Source organism: Notamacropus eugenii, chromosome 4 (genome assembly GCF_028372415.1).
Source record: "Notamacropus eugenii isolate mMacEug1 chromosome 4, mMacEug1.pri_v2, whole genome shotgun sequence".
Classification (NCBI taxonomy): domain Eukaryota; kingdom Metazoa; phylum Chordata; class Mammalia; order Diprotodontia; family Macropodidae; genus Notamacropus; species Notamacropus eugenii.
In genome coordinates, this window is record NC_092875.1 from 163,660,963 (window position 1) to 163,669,777 (window position 8,815).

The window sequence follows — 8,815 nt, forward strand, 5'->3', positions numbered from 1 at the left end:
GTGAGCAGAATAGAAATATTTTATGCTTTGTTGTCCTCACTAAACATTGTTTTTATGATTTTTAATAGTATTTGATTTTTACCAATTATATGTAAAGATAATTTTTTACATTCATTTTTACCAAATTTTGAGTTTCAAATTTTTCTCCCTCCTCCTCTCCCCTCTTCCTAATACAGTGAGCGATTTGATATAGGTTATATAGATGCAATCATGTAAAACATATTTCATATTAGTCATAGTTGTGCAAAAGAAATAAACCAATAGTAAAAAAAAAAACTTGAAAAAAAGTGAAAATAGTATGCTTTGATCTACATTCAGATCCTATCAGTTCTTTCTCTTGAGAGGGACAGCATTTCCCCATCCTGAGTCCTTTGTAATTGTCTTGGATCCTTGTATTTCTGAGAATAGCTAAGTCAGTCATAGCAACACAATGCTGCTGTTACTGTGAAGACTGTTATCATTCAAGGACCACATGACAGGAATACCTTATAAAAGGATGATTCAAAAACTGAAAATCATTTGCTACCTTGCCCAATTGTGTTGCAAATTCATGTCCTATTTAGGTAGGTACATTATTTTGAAGAGCATGGATGCTGGCTAATTAATGGAGAATTCTATCCCATATTTGTTTTTGCCACATATTAATAAATAATGTTACTGATACCTAAAAGGGAAGAGTTAGGGCATGGTCTAAATGCAAAAAAAACCCCAAACCCCCCAAAAAACAAAAAACAAAACAAAACAAAACAAAATCAGACACACAGTGCTTTCCTTCTGTTGATTCTTGTCAATATATCCTGTCTATATCTTGTTTATATACAGTTATTTGCATGTTGTCTCCTCTATTAGATTGTAAGCTCCTTGAAAGCAAGGATTCACCACACTTAATAGCTAGGAAATCTGTATTTCCAGCCCTGGTGAGTGATCTCAGGCAAATCACTTAAGCATTCTCTGTTTCAATTTCTCTTTAAAAAAAAATACTTATTTAGCCATCATGATCATTATAATCACTAACATGAGTGCAAAAAAAATAATCTATGTTAAAAGCATTTGACAAAAATTAAAATAGTCTGTTATACAACTAGTCAAAGTAGAAGCTTAGTGGGAAATTTTTACCCATACACATGCACAGACACAAATACACACACACACACACATACACACACACATACACAAACACTTACACACACGTATTGCCTACAACTAGTCTTCTGGCATCTAGACCTTGTTACTACTGGGTTTGTTTGAGTTCATAAATCCATTGTAACTGGTAGCTAGTTTCTCCAACACTTTTCTCGCTCTCCTTTCCTACTAAATTTTGTTTTCTAATAGCAACATCTTTAGCCACTGCTAAAATCATTGTTTTTACTAGATCCATCATAGTCACACAATCGTGTAGCTTGGCAAAATATTGGCTCCCATCATAAGGATCAGAGTTCTTGCCTCCAAAAATTCTCTTCTTCACAATACCAAACTCTGAAGAATGACTGTGGTATGTAAGTGTGGTGGTGCAATGGATGGAGCCCTGGACCTGGAGGCAGGAAGTCTTGAATTCAAACTTGGCTTTAGACACTAGCTGTGTGACCCTGGCCAAGTCATTTAATCTCTGTCTACCTCAGTCTTTCTCTTTGTAAAATGGAAATAATAATAGTAGCAGCTACCTCCTCCCAGGACTGTTATAAAGATAAAATAAGATATTATTTGTAAAGTGCTTTGCAAATCTTAACTTGCTACATAAATGTTAGCTAGCTAGTAACAGCGGCAGTGGTGGGTAGCAGTAGTAGTGGTAGTAATAGCAGTAGTAGCAGCAGCAGTACCAGTACTACTACTATTACTACTACTACTACCACCACTAATAATAGTGGTGGTAGTAGTAGTAGTTACCAGTCATTGTAACTTCCACCACCTCCAAAGATATTTCCATCATTGCTAAATCCATTGTAGCTATCTTGCCTTTCCATTATATCTTCCATTGGTATGTTTGCCATTAAAATCACTGTGACCACTAACTTTTCCACAAGGGCCAACCAAGGTTATCATTTTCAATACAACCTCCTCCACAGCTACCACTAAAGTTCCTAGAACCATTTCATACTCTTTGATTAGAAGAACCACTAGTCATTTCAAGACTTTCCTTACTTCACATTTGTGGTCATTCGCAGTATGGTATTTTGAATGACAATCATATCCACAAGGTCAAGGTTATATAAAATCACAAAAGTAGAATAACTAGGTGATATAGTGGATAGAACACCTGCCCCAGAGCCAGGAGGACTTGAGTTCAAATCTGACTGCATATACTTACTAGGTGTGTAAACCTGGGCAAGTCACTTAACCCCTATTTGCCTCAGTTCCTCATCTCTAAAATTGGGGTGTATAGAGAAAGAATTGGCAAACCAATCCAGTATTTTTGCCAAGAAAACCCCTTGTACATTAGGCCATGGGGTCATATAGAGTCAGATATGATTGAACAACTGAGCAACAACAATGACTGTGCCAGGTATTAAGTGTGGAAAAGTGGAAAACAACCAACTTCTGCCCTTAAAGGGTTTGCACTCTATTAGGAGAATGGTGACATGTACCTGATTAAGTGTGATACATGATAGACTGTGATAAGAGGAAATAAAGACCTAGATAAGGTGTTGTATGAAGAGAACTATCTGAAAATGTGTTCAAAATCACTAGCAAACAGAAAAACAAAAATTAAGACCACTCTAAGGCATTAAACTGTCAAAGGTGGTAAAAGGTTAAAAAAAAATCAGCGTTCAAAGAACTGTGGAAAATCATGCATGGATGGTGATGTTGTGATGTGATCTGACCATTTTGAATATCAATGCATAATTTATCAGTTGAATACAATATGGCTCATCTCTTTTGATGCTTTAGTTCCACTGCTGAGTTGATTCCTCAAAAAAAAAATTATAAATAGGAAAAAGAGACCTGTCAGTTCAAAACTGCTCACTGTAACACTATTTGTCATGGCAAGAAAAAATGAAAATGAACTGTGTACCAAATGATCAGGAATAACAATGAACGTGTATATGTGTGTGTGTGTGTGTGTGTGTGTGTGTGTGCGCGTGTGCATAAATTCAACAAAGAAAGTCCTAGAGCTTACTATGTGTAAGCCACTGGAGATCTAAAGACAACACCATTGCAACAACAATAACAAAAATATCCTGTCCTTGACACTCTGGAGCTCACTTGTTCCTAAAGGGAAATAACATTTTCATGTAAAATAATCAAACATAAGCTAATTGGAGCAGGGAGATAATACTAGGAACTAAAGGAGCTGGGAAAGATTTCTGTTAGGTGGTTTCTATTAGATCAACCTGAGTTAATACTTATAATAGATTATTGTTATGAGAAATGTGAAGAATTTAAATAAATATGGAAAATCAATATGAAGTGGGTAGAATTAAGAAAGGATTTGCCAAAAAACAACATCCACACTGACTACAACTACTTAAATGATGACAATATGATGCTATGAGAAAAGTCAGGTTCCAGACCACAGCCATCACTGGTACTGCCTTGTTAAGGTCTAAGTATATGGCACATTTCTCTTTTAACAAAAGAGAACTTAGAGGCATGGAGGATTGCACATACTACTATCAGGCACAAAGCTCCTTTTTATTGTTTTCCTGGTTTTGTGAAAGTGTGTTTTGTGGGTTGCTTATCATCATGCTAAATAAACAATATTTCTCAAAAATTCACTTTACTAATAAAAGAAATAAAAGAAATTTAAGGATGGTAGTTCAGGCATCACTTTTAGCTGTGCGGATTAGAGAAGTGTTCATGGAGGAACATTCAAGGATGAATGAGACTTTCAAGAAAGAGGATTTCAATAATACCTGACATTTCATATAGTGTTTTAGAGTTTACAAAGGTATATCTTATCTCATTTGATCTTCACAAGACCTGAGTTCAAATCCAGCCTCAGACACTTATCAGCTGTCTGATGTTGGGCAAGTCACAAACTCTTTTCATCTCTGCTTTGTTCAATTTCCTCATCTATAAAAAGAGAATAGTAATAACATGTACCTCCCAGTGTTGCTGTGAGGATCGAATGAGGTAATAATTCTAAAGTGTTTCGTACAGTGTTTGGCACATAGTAAGTACTCTACGTATGTTAGCTTTTATTTATTTGTTTATTATAGGCATTTTTATCCCCATTTCTTAGTCAAGAAGACTGAAATCTAGAGAGGCTAAATGACTTCCCCACAGTCGCAAAGCTTGTAAATATTGGAGCAAGGTTCAAACCAAGCACTTTCATAACCTTATCCAAGTGTTTTTTCCACCATACCAGGCTGCCTCTCAAGAGGTAGAGTTCATTCCTGGCCTGGGAGGCAGCCTACACAAAGGCACTGAGGTTGGACAGTGCAGGACCAGAGTTGTTAGCTTGACTGCAGTAGAGTATGTGAAATAAGGCTGAAAAGGAAGATTGGAGTTAGATTGTTCTAAGCTTTAAGGGCCGGACTAAGAAGAATATTTATCTTATAAATAACATGGAGCCACTAAAGGTTTCTAAATGGGCAAGGGACATGGTCAGGGCTGTACTTTCAAACAGCTGTGTGAATGAGGCATAGAAGATAGAGAACTCAAAGCCAATCCATTTGCTGTATTTCACTTTTACTACCTAACTAGTATACTACCAGCACTCCTACATCTCTAGGATGATATTCTTTACTCCACCTCTATATTATTCTCTATTATACATCATTAATATACTCATTCATCATGTTCAAAAGGATATTGTGATGCAGCCATTATACACACCTTCTGATAAAGGCATGCCTGAGACAATAGGAAATGGGTCCAATTTCATCAAAGATGGAGACATCATAGAGCATGTATACAAATTCATCAACACAAAGCACTTCTTCCATGTTCTCTGTGCCCAAGACTTCAGGCAGCTTATAACATGATTCCGCACCAAGATTTTCCTAAAGATTTTAGAGATACACAGAGGAAGCTGAAGAGGAACAACTGACCTTGGAAGTGGCATACTCTGAACAACAGAGGTCTCACACAGCATACTCCCTCTTTCTCCCTCCCTTCTTCCCTCCTTTTAGGATTTTTCAGCTACAGTATAGTGGACTAACCTGTAGCTCAAAAGAAGAGGTGTTTTTTTTTACCTGATTGTATCTATCATCTGTAGGGATACTCAAGGTGGGGAGACTGATATCATTGTCAGAGCTATACACTGATGTCTTATCTCAACTTCAATTCCTGACTGACTGTGCTACAACTGAAATAGGGGCACACTCTAAGGAGTATGTGGCATTTCCGTGATATGCCATTTTAAGTAATCCTACTAGAAAATCAAATAAAGTTAGTTTGATATAACTTGTTGGAGAACCCATGCTGGTTCACAGCAATCAGCGTTAGCCTCTAAATTCTCTTGAATAATATGATTCATGTTAACCATTTTATTCTAACCCCATTCCCCAATCTGAAGGTAAATTTCTTTGGTAGATAATCAGGTAGAAAAAGGACCTGGGATTGTGATTTCATTGTTACAAGGAACTCCTGGGTAAGGATCATGTTCATCCTTCATTGCTGAAGAAGACCATGACATCTGAGAAATGATGACATGACTTGCACTTGACTTTGTTTTGAGTGACGGAGGGCTGTGCAGATAACCAGCCTCACTTCTTCTTCAGAGCCATCTTAATCCAATGACCTGATATTCCTCAGGATGACTGGACCCCATCTAGCAATGCAGCTTGGAATTTTCTCTGCAATTTACAGTTATAGAGAGTTACCTAGAAAACTGAAGTGACCGAAAAATTGAGTGACTTGCCCAGAGCCACACCTAGCATTGGGGAGTACTTGAACTCTGATGTTCCTGACTTCAGTGCTAACTCTTTTTTCACTATATCACGCTGCCTCTCATGGTAAATAAAACAGAAAACAAAGCAGAAGCTGAGTAGTTCCACTTTCTGCCCATTTTTTTAACCATCATCTTACCCTGCCTATCTCTCCAAAGCAGTGATCTTATCCATCCCATGCTCCTTCTTGACATCTTGAGCTATGATGTAAATTTTTTTTGCATTAATTGCAAGCCTCAGTTCATCCTAGGGTTTTGACTTACATATGAAACATTTTTACATTTTATTGATTTACATATAAAACAAAGTCCCTCAATATCTTCAATGGGAGGATTTAGTGGAGTGAAACATGAACCATGGGTAGAAATCACCCAGGATGAAAAACACAAAAACAAAACATTGAGGTCTCCCTCAATGACCATATTCTCATAAAAAATATCAGATTAGTGGTAACTGAGCACTTTTATGTATGTTGTCTTATTTGATCCTCCCAATAACTGTGTGAAGTAGGTAGTACAAGTAATATTATTTACATTTTACTGATGAAGCAATGGGGAGCTAAGGCAGGTTAAATGATTTGCCCAATGTCACTGGGTCAGTTAGTTGTAGAGCTAGAACTCCAACTGATACATTTGAAAATTAAGGAAAACTGAGAAATAAAGGTCAGAGAATAATTAATTTATTAGTTAGGCCACCAGTAACCAATGAATTGGGTCTGTGGCCTTCAATAACCAAGGACCCCAAGGTAGAGCTCACCAGCCTTCATATATTTTGGGGAGTACAGAGTGGGAAAGACAGTGCAATTGGTTACATGGTAGATAGCATCATGGGGATGGGGACAATATGATTGATTACCTCAAGAAAAGTGGGCTAGCACCCGCATGGGGTTGGTAACCACTTCTCTCTGACAATTAAAGAATATTGTTTTATGACACTCATCTGCAACTTGTAATCTTTGCTAATGTACCAAAAACACCTTGCAGCCTCCTTGGAAGAGAAAAAACTTCCTCATGTGCACAAAGATAGGCAAGGACATATGACATCTTTTGAGGATGTTATCAAGTTACCTTGCAACTTTTAAATAACTCAGAGGGAAAACTGAAAATCAGTTACATTGTAGAATCAATAATAGTAGAAATCACTACAGAAGAAACTAGAGGTAATATTAATTTTCATATTTTCAAAACTTAGGTCTTCCAGCTTCAAATTCAGTGCTTCTCCCCTATCCCACTAACCAGTCTGCTTCTTCTGGAAAAATTACAAATGGTCAAAGGGCTGAAAAAGAAGAGATATGAGAGAAAGGCAAATGAGGTGGAATTATTCAGTCTGGGAAAAAAGAACTCTGAAGGCCAATTCAGGAATTACATCTATGAATATGTAGATAGTGACCATAGGGACAAGACCTGTGATTTCATTGACATATGGAACTCCTGGATAGGGAAACTTCTCCAGTTTAAATTGGTAGCTTCTCTGCAATTTATAGTCTTAGAAGCTTGCCTAGAGCATTAAGAAGTCAATGACTTTCTCAGGATCATATAACCAAGATAAATCAAAGGCAGTATTTGAATCCAAGTTATTTTGACCCCCAGTTCTTTCTATACTATATTGTCCTGCCACCAAATCACTAAATACAGAGAAGAAAGAAATGAGGTAAAAATGTAGCGTGAGTAATTTAGGCTAGCTAAAGAGGATTTTCAGCTAGGTTGTTATTTACTAAAATAGGCTACTGAGGGTAGTAGCAGAGATTCATGAATAAAAGGTCTCCATATGTACAAAAATGTGTGTAGCTACTCTTTTATAATGGCAAAGAAGTCAACATTAAAGGGGTGCCTATCAATTGGAGAATGTATGAGCATATTATGGCATCTGAATGTGATGTTATCCTATTGCTCCATCAGAAAGACAGTTTAGGAAAAATTAGGAAGACTTGTATCAACACAGAGTGAAGTAGTAGGATAATGATAATTATATAATAACAACATTGGAGAGACAAAAAAACTTTAAGAGATAGGGTCCCAAGAGAATGGGCTATAAGTGTTTTTTTTTTTTAATTTTGAATTCCAAATTCTCTCCCTCTCTCCACCCACTCCCCCACTAATTCAGAAGGCAAGCAATATGATACCCATTATAGATGTGAAGTTATGCAAAACATATTTTCATATTTACCATATTGCAAAAAATACCGACAAACAAGAAAAATAAAGTAAGTGAAAAAAGTACACTTCACTTTGCCCTCATAGTTTATCTCTCTGGAGGTATGGAAGCATTTTTCATCACGCACCTTTTTGAATTTTTGGAATTTTGTCTTGAATCATTGGGTAGATCAGAATAGCCAAGTCTTTCTCAGTTGATCATCATTACAATGTTGCTTGTACAGTGTATACTATTTAACTAGTTCTGCTCACATCATTTTGCATCAGTTCATATAAGCCTTCCCAGGTTTTCTTGGAATCATTCTCTTCATCGTTCCTTATAGGACAATTGTATTCCATCACAATCATATGCCATCACAACCTGTTCAGTTTTTCCCAGATAATGGGCATCCTTTCCATTTTCAATTCTTTAACACTGCAAAAAGAAGTGCTATAAATATTTTTGTACATATAGATCTTTTTCTTTTATCTTTGATCTCTTTGGGATAGACTTAGTAGTGGTATTACGGGGCCAAAACGTATTGCATAGTTTTGTAGCTCTTTGATCATAGTTCTAAATTGTTTTTCAGAATGGTTGAACCAGTTCACAGCTTTACCAACAGTGCATTCATGTCCCAAATTTTTTCCACATCCCCTCCAGCATAACATTTTTCTTTCCTGTCATGTTAGCCAATCTGATAGGTGTGAGATGGTAATTCACAGTTGTTTTCATCAACATTTCTCTAATTAATAGCGATTTAGAGAATTTTTCATGTGACTATTGATAGCTTTGTTTTCTTTTTAAAAATTGCTCATTCATATCTTTTGACCATTTATCAATTGGAGAATGGC